We start from the raw sequence: 26,593 nt of genomic DNA, 5'->3' as shown, positions 1-26,593 counted from the left end.
TAGACTTTCATCATGTAGTCCAAATGAACTCAGAGCCTGAGCACATTTAATTTCTCTCCTAATCGGTCTATTCAACAAACACAATGAAGAGTCTAAAAAGAATTCATTTTCATTTTCACCATGGAGTACACAGAAGTGAGATACCCAGTCATGTCTTTTTTTTTTTTTTTTTTGGATAGAGTCTTGCTCTGTCACCCAGGCTGCAGTATAATGGCATGATCTTGGCTCACTGCAACATCTGCCTCCCCTGTTCAAGCGATTCTCCTTGCCTCAGCCTCCTGAGTAGCTGGGACTACAGGCATGCACCACCACTCCTGGCTAATTTTTGTATTTTTAGCAGAGACGAAGTTTCACCACACTGGCCAGGCTGGTCTTGAACTTCTGACCTCAGGTGATCCACCCGCTTCGGCCTCCCAAAGTGTTGAGATGGCAGGCGTGAGCCTTCGTGCCCGGGCCCAGTCATGTCTTGCATACAAAAATCCACCTAACTCCACATCTGGCAAGTCCCACTGTGCAACCTGTAGTCAGTGTGCGCCTGCACACCATTCCCACTGAAATGATGCATTTCCCAGTTCTAGCACGAGAAGGTGTACCAAAGTCTGCATCACTACTGTCAAGTGGAAATAATGGCCTTTCACTTATGTTTACTCTGAAAAATGCATTTTATTCTTTGTCAAAATATTAGCTCCCTCATGTATATTTCCTCTATTTCCCTATTTCTCTCCCCATCAGGAAATACTCCTACAAAAACCTTTCAGAGGCAAGCACACTGGCCCTACAGTAGGGAGACCTGGGATCCAGCCTAACTCTGCCATCCACCCACTGCATGACCTCAGCACATGGGAGTGTTTTCAGGCCTCACTTTCTTATCTGCAAATGAGGAGCAGGAAGAGATTCTTTAAGCTTTACCCCAGTTCTGAATATCAGTGACTTCCCAGAGCCACATGAAATGCCATCCCAGCTCCTCAGAGCTTACGCCTCTTGTCTCCTGGCACTTCTGCCTTGTGGGATTAAGAACAGAGCCGCTTGGGGCTGCATAGCTGGACATTCCACCAGTGTCCAGCTGGACAGTGAAGGATCCCAGAGCCACAAGAAATCCAGCTGACATTTCCCAGGGAGATAAGCCAGAGGGCGGGGGCTGGGAGCCTTCCAAGTGCAGGACATGCAGACACATTTTCACAACACTCTAGAATGTTCCCAATCACTCAAAAGATAAAAACATGAAAATCTTGAAGAGTCTGAATTCCTACTTAGCGTTATCAAGATGAATCACTTAAATACAAAGGGGTAATTTAGCAACTTTGGAGAGGATGTTGCTCTTTCTTAAGCCCCAGCGGTTTCCAGGGTTTTTTTCTTAGGTTACTGTCTGCAGGAGAGATGTAGCAATTCTCTTTTCAAAAGGTACTTTGGCTACCAATTAGCCCATAATTAAACAGCCCCTTGGCCACAGTTTCTGGACTTCCACTAGAATGAAAAGCACTCTCTTAAGGCAATAGGTATCTAATTATTGATGTTTTAAAATGAAAACTGTTCTTCATTTCTCTATAATTCCCCCAACTCCCTCTATTACTTACAACCAGAGAGATGTTAATCATTTGTCAAGTATCTATAGGCAGGGAAGAACTGGCTTTCTTTAGTGTAGCATGCTGTCAAAAAGACAGCCTGGGTTTTGTGTCCCTATAATCTGTATCATAGTATGCAGATTCTTGTGACACAGATGCAGATACAGAAACTATATATATATGTGTGTGTGTATATATATACACACACACACACACGTTTCATCATAAAGACTGAAACCATTGTCACTTGTGAGCTATTAATGCAACGTCTTAAGAAGGTGGTTCATACCACAAAAACATTTCTCTGGGCTTGAATTTTGCAGAAATAAACATTGCAGGAAGTTTTTAAATTGCATTAACTACTCATGAACTTAAATACCTGTGAACTTTCAGATCTCTGTACTCATGGACAATCTGCTGGTGAGACAGGGCCCAGGTAGGAGGTTTGAGCCAAAATAACAACAAAAGTGCCTGATTCTGGAAGACTCCATCTTCAACCAACTTATACTTTCCATGTTACACAATCATCCTACACATTCAGGTGTCTTCAGAGACCCTAGAAACTGTCAGGAAGAAGTATCAGAATATTATCCTCATCACCACCTGCTTCATGGCAGCTGGCATTTATGGAACACTTATAAGCCAAATCCAATACTAAGTGTTATGTGTGTGTGTATATATATATGTGTGTGTGTGCGTGTGTATATATATATGCACACACTCAATCTTTATTTAAAAATCCTGTTGGGCAGGTTCTCTGGTTACTCCCTGTCAAAAGATGAACCAGAGTCTTACTGTGGAGAAAACAGCAAAGTTCACTCAGTTAGGAATGGGTGGAGTCAGGTTGGACCCACATAGACGGGTTTCAGAGCCTGAGTGCTGTTCTGTTCTGTCTCTGTGTGCTATCCTGTCTGTGCCTGCAGTGTGGTGTCAATTCCAGGAAGCACAGGCCCCAGGGACTCAGGGGATATAAAGGCTCGAGGACACATTGCTTCAGGTTCACCTGATGATATTCCAGGAGTCTTTGCATGCAGGTGACATAACCCAACTCAAACTAGTATACACAAGAGGGGAGGCCAAACAGCTCCCACTATGGGGTCAAAGTTGGTTCCAAGACACCACAGCCCTTATACTTAGTAATGCCAATGAAAAGAGAGGACTCCCCACCACTAGCAACTTGAGGAGATTCCTAGCATGTATTGGCCACACAGAGATTTTATGTGCATCCCTGAACTAAACATTGTGACAAGGTAGATGGACAGAGGTGATGGGGGAGGTCTGAGGTTGTGATCTCCCCAAAATGAAGCGTCCCCAAAGGAACTGAGGTGGGAAAAGGTTGGTTCCCCATAGGAAACTGGGAGGGCTTTCACCCCACGGTGGAGCAGACAGGATGTTCACGGGAAAAGAGATGTTTATTACAGTGGACTCAGTAGCAGGGAGGCCAACCTCATAGGAGATGCCTAAGAATGCCTGGGAATCTGGTGCTTTTAACAAAAAAGTGCTTTCCATTTTAAAATACTTTTCATAGTTTTGGGCCTTTATCGTGTAGAGAATTCCAGAGTATGTTACATAATTTTTAAATAAGGGCAACCAAACTTTATATAATAATGGAATTGAGATTATCTTAAAGAATCATCAGCCCACAGAAATGATTTCTGCCCTAAGTGGAAGAATTGTAGAATCAGTGAAACACACCAGTGAGTGCTCTATATGCAAGGGAGAGTCTCAATAAATGCTAGTCTCCGATTTATATATTGAACAAACAAGATTTGCATTTTAGTCCATACACTGTATCATAAATTCTTACTAATTTTTCATGAGTCAGTGAGTGTATATTTACAAGTGAGACATAATATGATTGTAAAGCTCAATTACATCAGCATTTAAATTTTATGGCCTTTAAAACGATAGCATGCTGTCCCTTTCTCATATAAGACTCGGAACTGTTTCTTAATTCAGTTCTGCAACATTTAATGCAGGCCTATTAGGTGTATGTGGCAGGTGTTTGTGAACAAAAAAACAAATAAACACCATCCCTGTTCCTGTTGGCAGGGAAGACAAATATGTTAACATATCTCCTGTTGTAAGTGCTATGATAACGGTAAGCAAGTGCACTCTGGAAGCTCATGTACAGGTTATTTCACTCAATTTTCACCAATAAGGAATTTAGGCAGAAAGGGTGAGGAGCGGTTTCAAGCAAGGGAAACACCAAGAGCAAAGGTATGGAAGCTTGAGGTGGCACGATGTGTTCAGGGAAACAACAGCAGTTTGTTCCTAGACAGCATATTGTCCGATAGAAATCTAATGTGAGCCACAAATACAAGCTGCTAGTATAACTTAAACATTTCTAATAGCCACACTAAAATTAAAAATTTCTAGTAGCTGCACTAAAATTGAAAAACAGCTGAAATCAATTTTAAAGTATATCCAAAATGTTGCCATTTCATCATGATACCAAGACAAAAATTACTAAGGAGGCATTTGACAGTCTTTTTTTCAAATAGCAAGTCTTCAAAACCCACTGTGTGTTTTAGGCTGGTGATACATCTCAATTTGGACTGGCCCCCGTTCCAGTGCTCAGCAGCCACTGTGGCTGGTGGCTCCTGTATTGGACAGCACCATTCTAAAGCAACAAGTATGAGGTGGGGAGTGTGTAAACACAGCTCGGGAGGTAAGCAGGCAGTCAAACAAAATCCTACAAGTACTTCATTGTGGAAGTCATGGGAAGCAACAAGGGCTGCATCACTTTGAGAACTGGGTGAAGGATGGATTGCAAGAGAACAAAACTCAGGGGTGGATGGCTACAGGGTCCTGCTAGATTTGAGAAAGGGTGAAATTAGGGCCAATGGTAGTAGAACTGGGAAGTCACAAATATTGGGGACAAAATGTCTGCAAGATTTTGACAAATTCAATGTGAGAAAGAAGGTGTGAGGCATGAGTTGAAGATGTCTTCCTGGTTGCTGACTGGGATAACTGGAGAATATTAAGAGCTAAAAGGTGGGAGCTACAGGAAGACAACTGATTGGCACACTCACATCATTCTCCCTTATATCACATGCAGCTCCCGGTGCATGTAGGTTGGCTCTGGTGTGGGTCTTAACCAAGAAAGGAAGGCCTGGCATGAATGAACACCCAAGGTTATTTCCATGAGTATTGCCAGAGCTTTGGATGTTCTCAATGTAGCCAAGACCTCTAGGAGACAAGGACTCTTCCCAAATATGGTATTCACATTTGAGTAAAAAGTGTAGAATAAGATGTTAAGCTTGGTTGGAAGGCATCGGTTCCCTTATCAAAAGGGTGGCATAACCTTGACATCCAGAAGCTTCTCCAGGTGGTCACAGTGTCAGTATTAGCAATCCAGTTCCAGGTCTGCAATGGAAGAGAGCACTTACATATGCAGCAGTGTCAAAAACAGTCATCCTCTGAAAACCTGCAGCTCTGGAACTTTTCAGCATCACCATAAGGTACGTTTTGTGAAATAAGCAAAAAGCTGCAGGATCAATTACACCCAGGCACCCCCAAGTCACAGCAATGCCCAAGGGGAGCTCCATCCAGCTATCCCCAGATAGGGCTATTGCAACTTTAAAGGGAGAATTCCTGAGCTATAGAAGCAAGTGGTCACATAGGATTTGAAGCAGCACTGAAGAGCATAGCACAGACTGATTCGTTACATGGGAAACTGATGTTTTAGAAAGATGCAAACTTAGAAAATTCTAAAGTAGGGATTGGATGGCATCCTTTGTTATTCTTTTGACTGATAGCTCAAATCTTAGGGGGACAGTAAATACTTGGCATTGGCAACTCAGCGAATGTCAATGTGAGCTTGAAGTGAATGTTACTAGACCGATAAGTTGCTCAGCTGTGGGGTCAAGTGATGTGCACTTGCTGGGTTCAGGCTCAGGGTGAGCAGCAATGGGCAAGGCGAAGGGTGAGTTCCTCGTCCTATCCTTAAGCGCTCACTCAAAAAGCACATTAGAAAGTGAAGTAGGAGACCAGAAGGATGGAATATGGCTTGTGCTCAATCTGGGGAAATCCACCACCTCACAGGGATAGAAGCATTGTGGGTCAGTTTTCCAACGTGGCACACATATTTGTGCATTAAGGAATAGCAGAGCCTTGGCTCCTCTGTGAGGGTTTCAAATAACTCATACCCCCAGATTTTATTTTGAGAAGACTTCACTCATTAAAATAAGAAAAGGGGGAATATTGAAGGAATTTCCTAGAGCAAAATTTTCAATGGAAGAAACATAAATAATGGTCTAGCACAGGAAAAATCTCTTCATCATTCAGGGCTCCAGAGCAATACAATGTATTTATTCTCTTCTCAATCAAGAACCCTTGTCATTTGCTCCTTTACACAAATCCCCAGTGTTACTAAGGATACTAGAACTCCATGTGCCTCTCTGCCTGTGTGGACATACAGCACAGAACACAAGGAATCCACCAAGCCTAGCTTTCCCCGTTTCTTTCTTTTTCATCCAAGACACATTTACCTATTGCTGACCTCATAAATGCTAAAAATAGTCATGTAGCTTCTCCCTGCAAACGCTGTTTGATGAAATCCATGAGGAGTTCGTGTCAATGTTTCAGACTCTGAAACATATCAGGGTTATTTTAAGTGGCAATGAACAAATCCCAAATTATATCCTAGGATTCAGACACTTATTCATCTTCATCCAAATATTTTGAGCTGAAATTCACATAAAATAAGATTATCCACCAGAAATTCTAATACTTCAGTGAAGGGGTTGGAGGAATAAAGGTGCTGACCTAAGTAACTTTAAAAACAAATGAAGTTTATGAAAAAAGAAAAGTAGGTTCACAGAGCCCAGACAATGAAAAAATAATAATAAATGAAGTTTGTAAGTGTAAAGGCAAAATAAATTGTCCATAAGCACTTTACTTTGATTAATAACATTGTTTCCCATGGGGGCATGTGTTAACAATTCCGATACTGTATAGAGGTACACAGGAACTGAACGATGAAACAAATGCATGTCAGACGGTGGGAACCTGTTTCTCACTGTTGGAGGGGGAGGTTATAGGTAAGCAAAGGGACAAAGCTAGAATCATCCACGGGGTAATGGATGAAAGTGGAGACACCTGGATAAATAAACTCCTGTTTCATTAAATACATATGCATGAGATAGATAGAGAGATAAATAAATAGATACATGGATAAACAATTATGTATCGATAAGTGTATATACAGGGGTTACTATACACACACATATCTTCTTGCTCTGTAGTCTGAGAAGACCCAGAAGCAAAGGCACCACAATAGCAATAAGCACACCCGGCACCCAGATCTTGGCTTTTAGCACCATTGCCCGAGGAAAGGAATCAGAACTGATTGGAGAAACTGATTCAAAGACTGGAACAGGGAATATGAAAGGTACTGCCAGATGTATCCACTACACAAAGTTGGAATAAAGCTGAGCAACAAAATAAAATAATACTGGATCATGAGAGAGAAGAGACAAATATGTGCAAAATAATTCTAAATAATTTATGCAGTCATTTCACCCTGAAGGAGGTGAGCCTAACTCACCACTCCTTAAATGTGGGCTGTACACAGTCACACCTCATTCCAAAGAGCATGAGAAGGGAGCAGGTAGCTTCACAGAGGAGACACCTGACCAGCACTACCACAGCCAGGTGACCAAGGTCCACATCAGCAGTGATGAATCATGTTCATGGTATGTAACCTTCGTAAGATGTGATGGAAGTGGCAGTTTATCTCTATGCAGAAAATCCACAACACCAATCTAATCATGAGAAAAACATTTGACAAATCCCAATAGTAAGACATTCTACAAAATACCTGACCAGCTTTCTTCAAAGTTGCTAAGCTCATCAAAAACAAGCAAATTCTGAGGAATTGTCATGGCAAATGGGAGCCTAGGGAGACGCAATGACTAAGCATAATGTAGGTCCCAGGACAGAAAGAGCCCATAAGGTAAAAACAAGGAAATCTATATAGACTTTAGTTAATAGGAATGTGTCAATATTGGTTCATTAATTATAGTAAATGCACCATACAAATGTATGACGTTAATAATCAGGGAAACTGGGTATGGAGTATATTGGACCTCTCTGTACTATATTAGCAATTTTCTATACATGTAAAACTATTCTAAAGTTAAAAATTTACTTTTAAAAATAAGAAATGAAACAAGAAAAAGGGTGATTTTAAATGAACTTTTTAGACATGGTTCACAATTTGGGTAAAGCCTTCATCTGCTCTTATGGAACTTATACCAACCTGCAACTGGATAAATTATAAAGAAAAGAGGTTTATTTAGTTTATGGTTCTGCAGGATGCGAAGTCCAAGATCAGGCAGCCAATCTGGTGAGGGCCCCATGCTACTTCAACTCATGGTGGAAGGCAGAAGAAAAAAGGTGTTTGTGAAAGAGACTAAACAGGAGAGGCAGCCTTGCCTTATAACTCACTCTCTCAGGAACAAATCCACTCCCGAGAGATGGCATCAATCAATTCATAAGGGATCTAGCCCCAGAACCCAAACACCTCCACTGGGCCCCACCTCTCTACTCCACTGCATTGAGGACCAAACCTCAATATGAATTTTGGTGGGGACAAACCATATTCAAACCATAGCAGTACACAAACACATGATCACATGCTAGGAAAGAAGATGCCCATCTCTACTTAGAATTCTCCACAAAGTGGCAGGACCGTGACTGCTATGGGAGACAAGAGCAGTGATCATAGGGTGCAGAGTCCTGTACTCTGAGAGCAAAGGAGAGTGTTCTATGCTAGTTGTGTGGCAATACACATTCCAGCTGTATTTTTGTACATGCCTTCCTTATCACAAACCCAGGGCTAGTTTTTGGTCTCAAAAATATGCATGCAAAGCTATAAATATTTATTTGTACTGGGGAGAAAACTTCTGATATATGTTGCATACTAATTTAAAAATACATCCACAATTCTTTGACACTCCATCCTGCAGGAAGTAGAATCTAATTCTGCTCTTTTTGAGGATGGGCTAGGCTTAGTGGCTCACTTTGAATGACCTGAATAAAGCAGATGTGACAGTGACTGACATCACAGACTGGGTCATAAAATGTATGGTGTTCTCTGTCTTCCGGGTCACTCATTCTGGGGGAAGTTAATCTTCCTGTCTAGAAGTCACTGTGCAGCCCATGGAAAGGAACTGAGACCTCCAGCTGTCAGCTGCATGAGTGAGCCTTCTGGGAAGCAGCCCCTGGCCTCAGGGAAGCCTTCAGAAGGTACAGGCCCTGCTGACACCTTGCCTGCAGCCTCATGAGGGAGTTCCTGAGCCAGAGCCTCCCACCCAAGACACTCGTGAATTCCTTACCCTTAGACACTGTGAGATCATCCATTTTTCTTGTTTTAAACCAGCACATTTTGGGGCCATTTGTTAGGCAGCAATGGATGACTAATGCATGATGCTACAGGCATGGAGCATGTGAACTTAGAAGGGGATGGATCAGAGATTGCTTGAGTCTGTAGAAAGACTGAAGTAATCCCCATTCTGACTAAAGATAATTCGGACAGCAGAGTAAGTGAAGCAGAATTGGTCAGGTATAGTGTCTACAAATTTGGAAGGAAAAATGGTGGCTCGCATAACTCAAAGCAAATTAGTATCTACAAAATATATATCAGGATTTTATTGAAGCATATAACAAATGCTTAAAAAATAACCCTGTGAGAAAACTGAATAAATGAAAACTGAATAATTGGTGATGGTAGTATATTTGACAATCTTATGAAACGATCTGGATAGATAAGAATAATGTGTAGGAAACGAGAATGCTTAAGTTTAATAAGAACAGATGAGACTTCTGCATTGGGGTTTTTTAAAAAAGCAACTAATTTTTTTTTTTTTTTTTGAGACACAGTCTCACTCTGTCGCCCAGGCTGGAGTGCAGTGGTGCGGTCTCGGCTCACTGCAAGCTCAGCCTCCCGGGTTCACGCCATTCTCCTGCCTCAGTCTCCTGAGTAGCTGGGACTACAGGCGCCCGCCACCAAGCCTGGCTAATTTTGTGTATTTTTAGTAGAGGCAGGATTTCACCATGTTAGCCAGGATGGTCTCGATTTCCTGACCTCGTGATCCACCTGCCTCGGCCTCCCAAAGTGCTGGGATTACAGACATGAGCCACCGTGCTTGGCCTAAAAAAACCAACTATCTAAATGGAAGTTTGGGAAACCAGGTTGTTTGCCAGAAGTTCATGAGGAAAAATCCATCCATATGAGCCACTCTCTGATGGAGCTGTCCGGAGGGCCACCATGAAACCTTTTGCAGAAACAGCAGAAAGCGGGGGGCGGGGGTGAGACCCACTGAACTCTGAGAGGATCAAAACTCAGCCCTAGGACTTGCCCATTTAGAACTGAGTCACTGCCCCAAGGCTCCAAGATGTCAGGCAGGACTGCAAGGCAGGGAACCAGCCCCGAGAGAATCTTGGCCCTGGAGCTGTGAGGAACCGCGAAAGGAACAGAAGGGGTGTCATGTGGAAGCGAGTCCCAAGGCAGGTTGGTGAGATGGCCTTCACTGCCTCAACGGAGCAGACAGGTCTGTGCAGTTTTGCTCTTTACAAACGGAACCCGGAGCAACGAATAACACTGGAGTAAAGAGCTTTATTTGAATAGGGAACTATCCAACAGTGAAATCAACTGCCTTGAAAAGTCAGGAGTGGTGAGCAAGGCCTGTGCGACAGGTAGGGGAGCCAGCCAGACTGCCCTGCAGCTCAGATGGGCACTAAGCCTGTGAAAAATGGGAATGCAGATTGGGTGCCATGGCTCACGCCTGTAATCCCAACACTTTGGGAGGCCAAGGCGGGCAGATTACAAGGTCAGGAGTTCAAGACCAACCTGGCCAACATGGTGAAACCCTGTCTCTACTAAAAATACAAAAATTAGCCAGGCGTGTCCGTGTGTGCCTGTAATCCCACCTACTCAGGAGGCTGAGGCAGAAGAATCGCTTGAACCCAGGAGGCAGAGGTTGCAGTGAGCCAAGATCCTACCACTGCACTCTAGCCTGGGAGACAGAGCAAGACTCCGTCTCAAAAAAAAAAAAAGAAAAAGACGATAACACATTCATCTGTACGATGGGATTCCTACTACAGGTACGACTAATAGTACATCATGATTGTTTGAAGAGAATTAGATGCAATGAGGCAGAGAAAGTGTTGCCTGAGATGAAATACGCTCCTTTTGTCAACACATCTTAGTGTCCCATTGCTAGAAATCTTCAAGTCAGAGGCCAGCTGATAATTCTGAAGAAGAATGACAACATTCAGCAGGAGTTTGGACTACACCAGTGGTTCATAACCTTGGCTGCACATTAGAGTCATCTGGCTGCTTTGACATTTTTCTCTACTCAGGCCAGACCTCTGTCTAATCAAATCAGAGTCTCCCGGTAGCAAGGTGAAATCTTGGAACCACGTGGCATGAAATGGTTAAAGGTATGAGGTCACAGCTGGGATTGGGCAGTGTTCGTATTTTATCCCATCTTTCCGTGGGATTCTGACGTGCAGCCAAACGTACCAACTCTGGACTACAAGAAGTCCATGGTCCCTCTCAGCTCTGTGCTTCTATAATTCTGTATCTGGATTCCATGGAGCCGTTCACTGGTACTCCTGCTTTCTCAGGGGCATCTTACAGAGGCAATGGACTTTATCCAGTTCCCTGGCTCTCCATTTGTGAATTGCAAGTTCAAGGCATCCAGCCTCTCTGCAGTGTGTCCTCCACTATAAGACAGGAACAGTAATGCTGACTGCCTACAATAATGATGAGGAGTGAATAGAAGAATTCATGTGAAGTGCTTTGCATGTCTTCCACACAGAGGGAGTTAATAAATACGTGCTACTGTTACTAATGCAGGTATTAAAGGGCAGACTCTACATAAGTGGCCTGTTTAAAGAGCACCTAAACTAGTGCAATTCATAAAGAAATTTAATATAAATATAGTATCATAACAATTCAAAAAAATTTTTACAATGCACAATCATGTTAGCTTAGTTTTCAAAACTTTTGTAAGAAACAATACATATGGTCATTTTTAAAAGACTGTGGAAGTTTCGTGGTGTTTTCTATAATTATTAACCAGGTTCAACTTTGCTATGTAATTAGAATGACTCTTCTTGGGTTATTTGAAATTCCAAAAGAATATTTTTGAAAACTGACAAGGTAACTTTTAGATCTAAGAAACTTCACACATCCAATCCACAAATGTTAAAAGAATGGGATTAAGATAAGAACAATACCAAAAGCACTGTTAATGAAAGAAAAAATTTAAAATTAAAAACTTTCCACCTATGAAAGACACTAATATAGGATGAAAAGACAAACCATAGATTGAAAGAAAATGTTTACAAGTCATGTATCTTTTTTTTTTTTTTTTTGATATGGAGTCTCACTCTGTCACCCAGACTGGATCTCAGCTCACTGCAACCTCCACCTCCCAGGTTCAAGCAATTCTCCTGGCTCGGCCTCCTGAGTAACTGGGATTACAGGTGTGCATCACCATGCCTGGATAATTTTTGTACTTTTAGTAAAAACGATGTTTCACCATGTTGGCCAAGCTGGTCCTGAACTCCTCACCTCAAGCGATCTGCCCACCTCAGCCTCCCAAAGTGCTGGGATTACAGGCGTGAGCCACCTCACCTGGCCCACAAATCATATATCTGATAAGAAACATATCCAGAGTTTATAAAGAACTCTTAAAACTCAACAATAAAAAATAACACTAAAAAGAGGGGCAAATTTCAACAATGATGTATAGATGGTAAACAGCATGTAGACCCCAATTATCATAAAAATGCAAATTAATATTTTAATGAGTCACTACTATATACCTATTGAAAGGTGAATATCTTAAAACCAGATAATACTAAATGTTATCTAGAAGGCAAGTCAAAAATAATTCCTATTCACTGCTGGTGGGAAAGCAAAATGTCTTCCAATGTGGAAGATAGTTTGGCAGTTTCTTATAAACAGACATACCATAAAACCCAGCAATCCACTTGTAGGTGTTTACCCAGGCATATTAAAGAGGCATGTTCACGAGAAACCCTGTACACAAATGTTTACAGAAGCACTCTTCATAGCTGCCAAGGCTAGAAGCAACCAATATTGGATAAACAGCTTTGCTACTTTCATATAATGGAATATTATTCAGCAATACAAAGAAATAAAGCCACAAAAAGACACAGAGAAAGTGTAAATGCATACTGCTAAGTAACAGAGACCAGTCAGAAAAGGCCCCATACCAATAATTGCAATTATAGGATGTTCTGAAAATGGCAAAACTACAGAGACACTAAAAGGATCAAGGGGTACCAGAAATGTTGGGGAAATGCGGAAAGTTTAATAGGTGGAGCATGGGGTTTTAAGAGTTTAAACTAATCTGTATGATCCTATAATTACAGAGTGCTATTTGTCAAAACACATAGAACTTTATGGCACATAGAATGAATCTTAATGGATGCTAATTTAAAACTAAAATTGTTCAGGAGGTCGGGGTACCCCAGGATGGAATGCAGTATGTGACAAAAGAATCTAGCTGTATTAACAAACAACCTCCCCAAAGGGATTAGGGTGGAAAAGTGCTGGCCTAAGCAACTCTAGGAATGAGCAGGGTCTATAGGACTACAGACAAAAGAAACTGTCCGTAAGCACTCTACTTTAGTTGATAAAGCTGTTTCCCATGGGGGTACTGGTTAACAATTCTGATACTGTTATAGATGAACACTGGAAATGAACAACTAATGGATGGCAGACAGTGGGAGCCTGCTTCCTGCTTCTTACTGTTGAAGGGGGAGGTGAGAGATAAGCGAAAGGAAAAAGCTAGAATTCCCCAGGGGGTAATGGATGAAAGACATCAGTATGAATTAGATACAGCTAGTTTTACATATAATTATTTACAGATAAGTGTATATACCAGACTTACTATGCACACACATACCTCCACACTCTGTAGGCTGAGAAGACCCAGAAACAAATGCACCCCAGGAGCACCAGCATGGTTTTCAACACCATTCTCCAGTGAGAAGAACCAGGGCACACTGGAGAAATGGCTGAGTCTAGGCCTGGGATAGAAAATACGTAATATGAGCCAGGAGCATCTTGTAGTGCCAGAAAGTAAGAAAGTGCTAAAAAAAAAACAATGTTTTTTAATTGATGTGGATATGTGAAAGAGACACAAGAGCCAAATGAAATAGCTCCCATTGGACGAAGCTGGAACAATTCAGGCACCAAAATTAAGAAGTCGTGTTGGACCATAACTCAAAGTATAAAATAAATGTCCATTAGTCCATATTCACATAACTAAATAAATGCCTGAATAAATAAATAGTTGGGAAGAAGAGACACATCTCCTGTGCGGAAGAATTCCAAATAATTTATGTAGACATTTCACCCTGAAGGGGGTGAGCCTAACTCCCCACTCCTTAAGTGTGGGCATGCAGTCACCTCCTTTCAAGGAGCACAGGATGGGAGGGGGTGACTTCACAGAGAAGACACCTGCGCACCACAACTACAGCCAGGTGACCAAGGTTCACATCAGCAGTGATGAGTCGTGTTCATAATACGTAACCTTGATACGACGTGATGGAAATGGCGGTTTATCTCTGTGGAGAAAACCCACAACACCAGTCTAATCATGAGAAAAACATTTGACAATCCCAACAGCTGGACATTCTACAAAATACCTTACCAGCATTCCTCAAAGTTGCTAAGCTCATCAAAAACAAGTTAAGTCTGAGAAATCGTCACTGCCATGAGGGGCTATGTTAACTAAATGTAATATGGTATCCTAGATGGGATGCTGGGACAGAAATAATGCAAAAAGGTGAAAACAAGAAAACCTGAAATAGGTATTGGCTTTGTGAATGTTTGTATACCCCAGAGATTCATATGCTGAAAGCTAAATCCTGATGTGATGATATTAAGAGATAAAGCCTTTGGGAGGTGACCAGGTCATAAAGGTGCAGCCCTTATGAATGGGATGAAGCCCCAGAGAACTGCCTCACCCCTTTCACCACGTAAGGACACACAGAGAAGATGCCACCTGTGAGACAGGAAACAAGACCTCACCAGACACTGATGATGCTGGCACCTTGATCTTGGATTTTCCAGCCTCCAGAACTGTGAGAAATAAATGCCTGCTGTTTTTCCCTTACCTAGTCTATGGTGTTTTGTTATAGCTGCTCAAATGTACTAAGATCATTAATTGTCACATTAATTAATCACAAATGCACCATACTAATATAAGATGTTAATAACAAGGAGAACTGCATATAGACTATACGATAACTCTCTGTACAATTTCCAGTTTTTCTGTACATATAAAACTCTTATTTTATTTAAAAGTTAAAACAAAACTGTATATACACTATACTGTAGTTGCTAAATCTGTTTTAACAATTCAGAAAGTACTTTATGTCTATACTAGGATTGAAAAAATAAATGAACAAATGGCAGACTATAGGGGTCTGGTTTCTCATTGTCACAACACAAGTTATTTTTAAAAAGCAAGAGAGGAAATCTAGAATTAACCCTGGACTACTGGATTAGAGTCAGACAGAGATATCAGTATAAACTTCACACTTAGTTTATCATTATATAGAGAGATATATACATGAATACAGAAGTAATTATAAATACATGTGTACACATGGGTTAATAGTCACTCATGTATTTCCTAGTTCTGTCTGTTGGGGAAGGCCTAGACAGAATGACACCCCAGTAGCAATGAGTACAACTATGGCCAGATCTTGGTTTCTACATAACATCCTCCAATAAAAGAAATAAGGGCTCCTTGGAGAAATGGCTAATCCTAGGCCTAGGGCAGTGGATACACAAGATGACCTTCAGCATCTTATAATGCCAGAAATCAAGGAAGTGCTCACAAAACAAATAAATGAAGGCATGCCAAAGGGACCAGGAACCAACCTGAGAGTGCTGCCCATGGACAAAGCTAGAAGAATCCAAACATCAAAACACAAAATATAGCATTGGATTATAGCTTAAGGAATAAAATAAATATCCATGAGTCCATACTGATTGAAATAAATCATTGAGTAAATAAATGGGAAAGAAGAAACAAATTGCCCTTCCAGAAGCATTCCAAATAATCTGTGCGGATTCCCACCCAGAAGCAGGGCTCAGTTCCCCTCCCTCAGTGTGAGTGGGACCGGGTGACTCACTTCCAAAGAACAGGGTGTGGGAAGGGAAAGGCGGTGACTTTGCAGTGAGGATTCCTGGCGGCCAGCACCTTAGCCAAGTGATCAAGGTTAACATCAGTGATGTCATATTCACACCATGTACCTCTGATAGGAGCAGGGCACATTCCCTCTGTGGTATTCTTTCCACAAACCTGTAACCTCAGTCTAATCACAAGAAAACATCAGACAAACCCAAGCTGAGGAACATTCTACCAGTTCATATGACCACTACTCTTCAAAACTGCCAAGGCTATGAAAAAAAACAAAGCCTGAGCGACTGTCTCAGAGGGGACTCCAGAGACACAACTCACTGTCACGTGGCATCTTCAGTGGGATCCTTGGACAGAAGAAGGCATCCGTGGAAAAGCCTGTGAAATTTGAATAAAGTCTGGAGCTTGGTTAAGAGTAATCTACCAATGTTAATCTCTTAATTTTGACAAATATAGCACAGTGAGGTGTGTGCAAATGAGCATGGGGTGAAGGGTAGACAGCAACTTCTTGTACTTGTCGTTTATCTAAAAATCCAAGTTAGGTCACATTTGTAATCCCAGCGCTTTGGGAGGCCAAGGTGGGAGGATCACCTGAGGTCAGGAGTTCGAGACCAGCCTGACCAACATGGTGAAACCCCACCTCTACTAAAAATACAAAAATTATCCAGGTACGGTGGTGGGCGCCTGTAATCCCAGCTACTCGGAAGGCTGAGGAGAGAGAATCGCTTGAACCCAGAAGGCGGAGTTTGCAGTAAGCCGATATTACACCATTGCACTCCAGCCTGGGTGACAGAGGGAGACTCCGTCTCAAAAAACAAACAAACAAACAAAAAACAAAGTTACTCCAAAATAAAAACTTCATTAAAAATAAAAATCAAACATTATTTTACTCTCTTCTTTTACAGGGTTACAGTGTAATTTGTCAAGACTGTGAAGCCGCAACATGATCTTATTTTTGTGGTGCATATACTCTTAATAATTGCAATATGTATCCTAAGTATCCATCGTATTAGACAGGATGCATGTGTCCGTCAGGAAGTGCTTGGAGGCACAGTGGCCCTCAAGCCTGGAGTCATCCTTGGCCCACAGTGAGGCTCAGGCCTGTGCCTCAGGTACTCACCGAATGAACTGAAAACTGCTCTGGGGGCATTGGTTTGGGGACAGCTGAACTGGGAGATCCTTGTGGAATAGACGTTGCTTCCCAAAGATCCCAGAAAAATAGTACACTGGACCTAGGTTAGAATGATCCGGGGGCTCCTGGAGCCTTTTCCAACATAGCAGACTTCCTAGACAGCAGCTGAAGTCTGGGGCAGGAAGCAGCACACCAGGACGACCCTGGGCCCCTCCACCCCATCCCTGCCTGTGCACCCCAGGCCCTGGAAGCTGGGGTGAGCTCCTGAGCTTGACAGCCCAGGCAGTGTCCAGGCCCTTGGGAGCCCCTGGGCTTCCCAAGGCAGGAGAGGACAAACAGGCCACCATCTCTTATAACTTCACCTCTTCACTCCTCAGAAGTTGGAATGTGTCACACCGGATAACATCTTAGAATCAATAGTATTGCTGTAAATTACATTCCAGAAAGATGATTAATAAAGCTGACTAAAGTCTGGCCAGGCACGGTGGCTCACACCTGTAATCCCAGCACTTTGGGAGGCCAAGGCGGGTGGATCACGAGGTCAGGAGATCGAGACCATCCTGGCTAACACGGTGAAACCCCGTCTCTACTAAAAATACAAAAACTTAGCCAGGCATGGTGGTGGTGGGCACCTGTAATCCCGGGTACTCGGGAGGCTGAGGCAGGAGAATGGCGTGAACCCAGGAGGCGGAGATTGCAGTGAGCCGAGATAGCACGGCTGTACTCCTGCTTGGGCGAAAGAGCAAGACTCTGTCTCAAAAAATAAAATAAAATAAAAAATAAATAAAGTTGACTAAAGTCTGTGGGAAGGGGGAGGAGAAATGCACATATCCTAGTGACTGTCCGGGACCGGGAGAAGAGAATCTGCAGCGCCTGCTGTGGGATCCAGAGGCTGGGAGTGAGGAGGATGAGAACCCCAGCGGATCAGCGTGCACAGGGGCAAACTGGGCAGCTGCCCTGAGCCTGGGTCTGTGCCGCCCTCTTTGTCTTTCCTTCACCCCTTATGGCATCCCAGGTCCTCACACACAGACACCAATGCCCTCTGGACACGACCTGCAATTCCAAAGCCCCTGTGACCCCTCAACAAGGCCCCTTCTTCCTCAGATACCCCACAGCCCAGCTTATTGTAGCCACTGACTCTCCTCCTTATCTCTCTCTCTCTCTCTCTCACACACACACTCGCAGACACACACCTCTCACACTCACATGCTCACACACTCGCTTGCAAAAGAGCACACAAAAACATGCTCATTTGCACACACCTCACACACATGCTTACACACAAACACGCACTACATACACCACACACTTTCAGTCACTTGCAGACACACCTCTCATGCTCACACTTGTACAACCTATCACACACAGATACACTCACACACTTATACACATTTACACACATCACACATACTAACATGCTTACTTGCACTTACACACCTCTCACACTCACATGCTCACACACTTGCACACATCTCTCACACACATTACACACACCACACTCACAGTCACTTGAACATGCTCACACACTTGCATGCACTTCATTCTCATACACTCAGCCAATTCACACACATCACACTCACATTCATACACTCTTAAATACATAAACATACACCACACACATAAACACATCCTTATACACACAGACACATGCATGTTCACACACACCACATGCTCACAGTCTCACACTCATACATGTGTTCACATGCACAATGCTCACACACATACATGTTCACACATGAATACACACACACATCTACACACATGAATACCCACACTCACAGCTCTCACACATACAGTTGGCGCCCAGCTCCCAGCTAAGGTTGTTCCACTGGGGACCAGCACTAGGAGTCCCTGAGGTTTATTGCTGACAAAGCTCTGAAATAAAATCCCTGGCCCCGAAAGGACGCTAGGGACACCAGAGGTTTCCTAGGCTCTTTGAATCAGGTCCTCTCTGCTCCGAGGGGAGGGAGAGAGAGGGTCTGGCTGGAGGTGGGAGGCCAGTACTGCCCAGTCTCCCATCCTTCCCACCCCTTCACCCCCACCCCAGCACTCCCCAGAGGCGCCTTTGGAGAGGCACACAGACCCCTGTCCTGAGAGCTGACCCTGGGATGTGTGGGCTGTGGGTCCCTCAGCCAAGGGAAATGGGGTCCCCTGAGCTAGTTCTTTAGCGGCCTTGGGGCTCCGAGCTGTGCCGGTCCCCCAGGAGACAACTGCTATGGTAGTGCCCCACCCAGCCTGCAGCGAGTCCGCGGGGGCATGGGCCTCAGGGGGCGTTCATCAAAGCTAAGCTCTCCACAAAGATGCAGTAAGCATTTGCTGCAAGCCAGGTGCCACCCCAGGGCCTGGGTGCGTACTAACTCCCCTCAGCTCATACGCACAGATGTGATTTGGGGAAAAGGACAGGAAGGCATCAAAGACCGCCCAGAGCCGTGCCTGACACTGACAGCCACCGAACAGGGCTGGAAAGCCCTGAACAGGTGCTGCCTTCAGGTTACAGCTCAGAGAGCCCTCTGCAGCGGCTGGCTTTAGGGTGCTGAAGGACCTAGGCATGGGGAGTGAAGGCAGGGGCGTCCTGGGCTGGGAAAGCAGCCAGGCCCACAAAGGGACCAGCTTGTGCTCCAGGAAGAGGAAGACTAGTTATGGTCAGGCAGGAAGACGCAGGCAGATCAGAGCTTGATACGCCAGGACAGGGCAGAAGGACCACGCTGATGTTATCAGGACGCTGGGGGTTCCTGTGCAGCAGGGCGGTCATCTGATGACAACTTCAAAAGATCCTCCAGGCAGCTGCGTGGGGACTCTGTAGTGGAAGGCCAGGGGCACAGGGAAGCCACGTGGGGGCCTGTTGCCGGCCTGGGCTGGACAGGATGAGGGGGCTGAGGGCAGCGGGGCTGGGAGGAGGATGCCCGGGTGCACTTGGAGGGAGAGGAAGTGGGGCTCGTCAGCAGGCTGGGTGTGTGGGAGTGGGGACGGAAGGAATCGCGGAAGCCCCATTGTTTTCACTCAAGTGAACTGAGTGGGTGGTGGTCTCATTTCCTGAAATGAGAATTCTGGGGGTGGGGGAAGGAGAGGGGATGGTGATAAAAACTTAGCTTGTATCCATGTTAACTTTGAAATTCCCATTGGATACCCCAGTGGGCATGGCAAGAAGACAGGTGGAATTGTTGCGGGGTTGGAGGGAGTGGGCTCTGAGTCCGGCCAAGGATGGACAAAATGATTGAAAAGTCCTTGGTATACAAATGGAATTTCAAACCAGACCCTGGATGAGATTTCCTGGGTGCAAGCTTCATGTGGAGGATACAGGGGCCCAGGCCGAGGTTGGTGTGCAGGGCGAGAGGACAAAATGAGGCTGGGAGAGAGAGTGGTAAGACAGGGGCAAAGCTCAGAGGGCGATGAGGTGAGACACAAGCGCAGAGACTTCCCAGAGCCCAGCTCAGCATAGAGTAGGGTGCACCCAGGGCTTCCCACGGCCCAGGCCACCTGCGCCAGAGGACCCTGATCCAAGTCCTTCCAGTCATACTATTCCCTTCCCAGGTTTTTTCATCAAACCAAGAAATCTCTCCACATGCAAGGCGAGACTGCATTTTCTTTGGAAACGTCTTCCCTGCTGTTGCACTGATTAATGCAACTCGCCGGGCTACAGCTCTGCGTGACTTTCTCGCCAAAATACAGACTTGAGCTCCAATTGCCCAGGAGGTGTGCCAGGTATTCTGACAAAGCCTCCATCTCCCTGTCCCCACCCTCTATCCCCTCCGGTGGGTCATCACCTTACAGCATTGCTCTCCAGGAAGTCTGTGGAAGCCCCCAAGGAAGGACCCTCTCCCCTTCTGAAGGCACATTTGCATCACAGCGAGTCATGAACATTAGTTCATTCAACTCGCCAGCTTTAATGAGCTCAACGCGCAGCAGGGGTGTAACATTTTTGGAGAGTGAATTGACTTAAACTGTCAGCTTCCAGCCTGCGTGACATCACCAGTTCTTAGCAGAGGAGCCCATGGCTCTAAGGCTTCCCAGGATGCTCTTTAGGATGCCTCTGAGGCCCTGAAGCTGGGCAGGACACAGTGAATTGATGCTCATAGATGCATTTTCTGCAAAGAGAGTGTAGAGTTTTATTGGAATTATCAGTGATAGATGAGCTTTTTTTTCTTCTGTTGCATTATAGCCATTGGATTCTAACCTTATTCAACTCTGAACAACTCCAGGGAAAGGGCTGTTGCCTTCACCTCCTGTAGCTGATTTGAATAGATACATGGCACATTTCTCCTAGAATCTGGCTCCCCCCCAGTCCTTCTTCCTAGTGCTGAGTTCTGGATTCCTGCGTGGCTTTGGTCTGGGGTCCCTGTGTCCCTATTCCTCCAGCCCACACTCCAAGTGATGCAAACACTTCACTGGGAACTAGCTCCAAATAGCTACCTCAAGCCTTCCCCTGTCCTGGAGGTTTGGAGCCCAAGAAGTCTGCATCCTAGGTACCAAGGTGGGTCTGCAAAAACAGGAGACCCCCAAAATGACGTTCCTAACACAACCCTATTCAAAATTGCTGGGCCTTTTAAACTGTTTTTTTATACAGCCTGGTGGTACCTGTTGCATCCACAAACATTTGTGGAGCACCTGCCAGATGTCTCCTCTAGACTCCACATGCTATTGTGAACAAAACAGACAAACATCTCCACCCTAATGGAATTTACTTTTTTTTTTTTGGAGACAGAGTCTCCCTCTGTCGCCCAAGCTGGAGCGCAGTGGCGAGATCTCGGCTGACTGCAAGCTCCACCTCCCAGGTTCACACCATTCTCCTGCCTCAGCCTCCCAAGTAGCTGGGACTACTGGCGCCCGCCACTGCGCCCAGCTAATTTTTTGTTGGCCAGGATGGTCTCGATCTCCTGACCTTGTGATCTGCCCGCCTTGGCCTCCCAGAGTGCTGGGATTACAGGCGTGAGCCACTGGGCCCCTCTCGGAATTTACCTTCTAATGGAGCAGACAATAAACACAATTAAGTAAGGAAATACCTATGGTATGTTAACTAGTGATAAGTGCCATGGAGAAATTGAAATAGAAAATGACCATGGTAATAAAGAGCATCATCACAAACACTTGAACAGCACATGCCACACACCAGACTAGCCTCAATATTCTCTGTGGCCCAGCACAGTGGCTCACACTTGTAATCCTAACACTTTGGGAGGCTGCGGCAAGAGGATCACTTGAGTCCAGGAGTGCGAAACCAGCCTGGGCAAGATGGCAAGACCCGGTCTCTACTAAAACTTAAAAATTAGCCAGGCGGCCAGGCGCGGCGGCTCACGCCTGTAATCCCAGCACTTTGGGAGGCCGAGGTGGGTGGATCACAAGGTCAGGAGATCGAGACCATCCTGGTTAACACGGTGAAATCCCATCTCTACTAAAAAATACAAAAAAATTAGCAGGGCATGGTGGCGGGTACCTGTAGTCCCAGCTACTCGGGAGGTTGAGGCAGGAGAATGGCGTGAACCCAGGAGACAGAGCTTGCAGTGAGCCAAGATCGCACCACTGCACTCCAGCCTGGGCGACACAGCGAGACGCCGTCTAAAAAAAAAAAATTAGCCAGGCACGGCAGCCCATACCTATAGGCCTAGCTACGCAGGAGACTGACACAGGAGGATCCCTTGACCCCAGGAGTTCAAAGCAGCCATGAACTATGTGAACTATGATTGTGTCACTACATTCCAGCCCGGGCAACAGAGCCAAAGATAAATAAATAATAAATGTTCTGTGTACATATGCTCATTAAAACCCTCAGGACAACTGGTATTGCCATGATTCCCATTTAAATATGGTAAGGGGAATACCTTGCCCAAGGTCACACAGCCCCAAGTGGTGGCCCAGGGGTGAAGGAAAAGGGAAAGGAGGGATGGAGCAAGGAAGACACTGTAGCCAGGGAAGGCCCCTGGCACGCCGTGTGCTCTGTGGTATGCTGGCTGAACCTGGTCATTGCCGGGAACCTTATGGTTAGCTAGAACCTGGTGCTGGAGGAGCAAGCCACTCACAGGAGCCAAGGGTAGTTTCTTTCTACTTACCCACCCATGGTTGCTTTCTAAGAAAGAAAGGAGAAACCAAAGAGAAAGAGCATGCACAGAATTTGAACGCTGTATAAAACCTAGTATTTGTGGAGCAATTGAAGAAAAATAAACGGTGTGGTGAAGTAAACAGTTAACAAAAGGCTAGCATATGTTTACCTAGAAGATGTGAAGAATTGTTTCCAGATCAAATGGTTTGGAATGAGAACTTCCACACCTTGAATATAAACTAAGATTTGCCAACTGTGAGAAACATTTAAAATGCTATTTACTTTAAAGGATGAGAAGCCTGAAAACATTTTTTAGGGAAGAAAAGAACTAGAAGGACAATGGGTACATATAAGCCATGGTATTGCACAGGTTCAGCAGAGCAACGGGAAAAAAAATAAATAAAGAAGATTGGTCTACACGGAGACTTCCACCAGCCCCCTCTCCAAGGCCAAGGAATCTTGTTCAAATAATGTCTGATTGAGAGATAATTATGGGGGAAATGCCAATTCCACATTTCATATCTCTGCACTTTCGTATTGTCAGAGCCCCACAGAGACAGGATACCAGAGGAACAGCCTGACAGAGGAGGGAGGGGAGCCGTGCAGTTCTGGAATGGCGCCAGGCAATGTGGAAGTCATTGAGATTTACCAGCATCATTTCCATAATCGCTTTTGGATGCACAATAGCTGAAGATTGTGCCTGGATTCCCCTTTGCTAGCATTCTGGGGTCACGACATCGGCATAGAAGGTGGCCAGCCTTTGGATTTTGCAGCTGTTTGTGGAGTCTTTATGGAAGAGCAGCGTGGTCAAGAGACCACGGCTACATAACCCTGTCTGCAGTGTGCGAGGCTGGAGTGCTGGCCCTGGACCTGCCCAGTCATGCCTTCTCGGTCAGCTGTTCATCTCATCTGCTACCACAGTAAGAAATGGTTTTCATAAAGCCATTTATGAGTTATGAAAGTCCATTATTTTCCAACTGAGAAGGTAGACATCAAACTGCAGAATCAATGAGGCAGTAACAGTTTTGAAATCTCAGTACAAGCAGTGACGCCATCTGCTGTGTAAGAACTGATCAACTTGGCCCATTTCCCCTTCTCTAGAACACTGAACTACAGCGTCAGATAAGTAGACGGTGCCCATGACCATGGGCCCTTCACCTGCTCCACAGTGAATGAAAGCTCACCCGAGAGCAGGGTTACACCCTGCGGAGGGCTGGGCCAGGTCCACAGTCCTCAGAGATGCCCTGAATTCATCCAGAAGGGCTCAGCCATTTGCCTATGCCAGGCCAATGCTCTAGTCAGTGTGGAGGGGAGGGTTACGCCAGGACCACTGCGTCAGCACATTGTGGACCAATAATAGCGTAATAATAGCGTCTCTCCAACAGGGAAAAGAAATGCCCTGAAGACTGCTGGCCGTGTGTTCAGTGATTCTCACAGAGCACAGAAAATGAAACATCAGAGAAACTGCCCTTAGGCGGGGCTGGCAAATATCTCCCCTACTGGGCGCAGGGCAGACTTCACCTCAAGGTCTTCCTCCACACACATTCCACAGCCCAGCCAGTCCTCCAGGGTGGAACTCAAGATGAATCTATTCACCATCTCTGTTCCCTTGGGAGTGGGGGAGGATACGAAGCTGAGGTCTAGCATCCGGGCCAAGGCTTTCTCAGCCAGGGCTCCTGGCCCCGGGTGAAGGTGGGAGGGAGCAATGCGATGATCAGCACTCCAGTTTCTTGTCCAAGGCTGCCTGTAGCCAATGTGCTGCCTATTTGAGAAGGAAAGGGAAACACATAGGCTTGTCTCAGGTGTTCCTAGAGGATGTGGGATGGCCACCCATGGTTGAAAACTAACTTGGTTCACTAGAGTGTGTGACATCGGGACCTGAGGCTCAACTTACCAAGTGCTATCTATGTGACTTCACCCCTCAGTGTATTCATCTATGAAATGGGGATAATACTAGCATTGGAGGATGAATAAATTGGTCAACATGTGTAAAGTGCTTAGAAGGTGCCTGCCGTGCAGGAAGCAAGCACTGGGCACTAGCCATCGCTGTCATTGCTGCTGTCCTCAATGAGTGCAACCAGTTGCTGGACTGAGGTGGCTGAAAGTGACTGGTAGTAGAGTGGATGAGAACAGATAAAAGGCCCCAATGCAGGGAGGCCAGAGGCCATGCAGGCTGAACTCCAACAGGAGCAGTGGCTGTAGGGGAGAGGCTCGACCCTGGAGCTGGTCGTGATGTGCAAGTGGGATGGACTGGGGGCTCCCATGTGAGAGCATAGGAGGAGAGGGCTGTGTTTCTCAAGCCTGGAAGGGGCTAGAGTAAAAAAGACCTAGCTGTGCCCAACAAGGCCTGGCGACTTGGCTTTCTCCACAGGCGCAATTCTTCCTATCAAAGCAGGTTCCCAAACCCTGGCTTCTTCCTGCCTCTCAGTCTAACGTTATCATTGCTCCTTCATCCATCAGAGAGCCCGGAGTCTCATCTTTCAGTGACTTATCAAGGCTAGACTATTACTCAGAATCTCCACTGTAAATCAGACTACTGTTAAGATAAACACTAATGCTTAAGTCAAAACTCTTGGACTCAAAGAAGGAGTCGACATGGTAAGAGGCCCTTCTGGCGCATCATCCCAGAAACTTCATCTGACACCCTCCACCACGGGTCCTCCACACGGGAGGACCTGCCTGGACAGTTGTGCACACAGAAACAACATTTGTTCTCACTGGTTTGCTCTGCAGTCCCAGAAGACCACCAGACGGAGTGGGAAAAAAAGTCATCTTGGGGCAAAAGACAAAGCGCGATTCAATACACTAATCTCATATAAGCATAGTTCTAATTAGCTGAATCATATCTTCAGGAATAGTAAAGACAGACTGCAACAGATATGATACTCCAATAGGTTTTGTCCAATCTGGCAGAGTGGATTCTTTATCTAAAATCATCCACAGCAACCACTTTCAGAACGGGGCCAATTTTCAGACCTAAATTACCTCTGGCTCCACAGTAGCATCTGCCCATGAAATCAGTTTCTACCAAAAGCTTAAACTATCCAGCAGCAATTATCTGGAACAGCCTCAAAACTGCATTTTTGCCATTTGAGACTGTTTTCCACAATTGCCGGCCATCTTGCCTGTTAGCATGCCTGTGGGAAGGACGGGTTGGCAGTTATGGCGTTAATTCCCTATTTGAAGTTGTTGTCCTTGAATCCTTTATGACCATCAGACATAACACCCAGTGAAAATGACGCCAACTGCATTTAGAATTATTCAAAACCTGCCACCTCGCGGAGGAAAATTCAGCCCACCCTCAGGGATGCAGGTCTTGACTCTGTCCTGACTGAACTCTTAACAATTCTCCTTTGCAAACTCCCAGAAGGAGACTTGATGATCTCTTCCATATAGCACTTAATGGGAAAGCAAAAACGATTTTCGACTGAGGGAATGTTTTTGCAAAGTGGAAATCAAATCCATTCGTTAATCTTCAAAAACTCTGGGCTGTGCAGATTCTAGGGAAGACACTAAGCATATGGATCACAACAGCGATGGACCCTCAGCAAATGGACCCTGACAGCTCCAGAACCAAGCACTTGCCTGTGGGAACTCCTCCCAGCAAACGCTTCTCAAATGGCAAGCCTGGGTCCTGTTAGCCATGCAGACTGTGATCTGCTGG

The 26,593-nt window shown here is 45.0% G+C and overlaps 1 long non-coding RNA gene across 1 annotated transcript; it reads right to left on the bottom strand.

The window, feature by feature from the left end:
* Nucleotides 1-20,755: 20,755 nt before the first annotated feature.
* On the bottom strand, nucleotides 20,756-24,214 carry LOC103236764 (uncharacterized). The gene is made up of 2 exons (XR_005241102.1): nucleotides 24,088-24,214; nucleotides 20,756-20,980 (listed from the first exon to the last, which is right to left on the bottom strand). It is a non-coding gene; the product is annotated as an uncharacterized lncRNA (long non-coding RNA).
* Nucleotides 24,215-26,593: the final 2,379 nt, after the last annotated feature.

This window comes from Chlorocebus sabaeus, chromosome 8 (genome assembly GCF_047675955.1).
Source record: "Chlorocebus sabaeus isolate Y175 chromosome 8, mChlSab1.0.hap1, whole genome shotgun sequence".
Taxonomy (NCBI): domain Eukaryota; kingdom Metazoa; phylum Chordata; class Mammalia; order Primates; family Cercopithecidae; genus Chlorocebus; species Chlorocebus sabaeus.
Note: the sequence above shows the minus strand (reverse complement) of the source record. Positions and strands in the feature narration are given on the sequence as shown.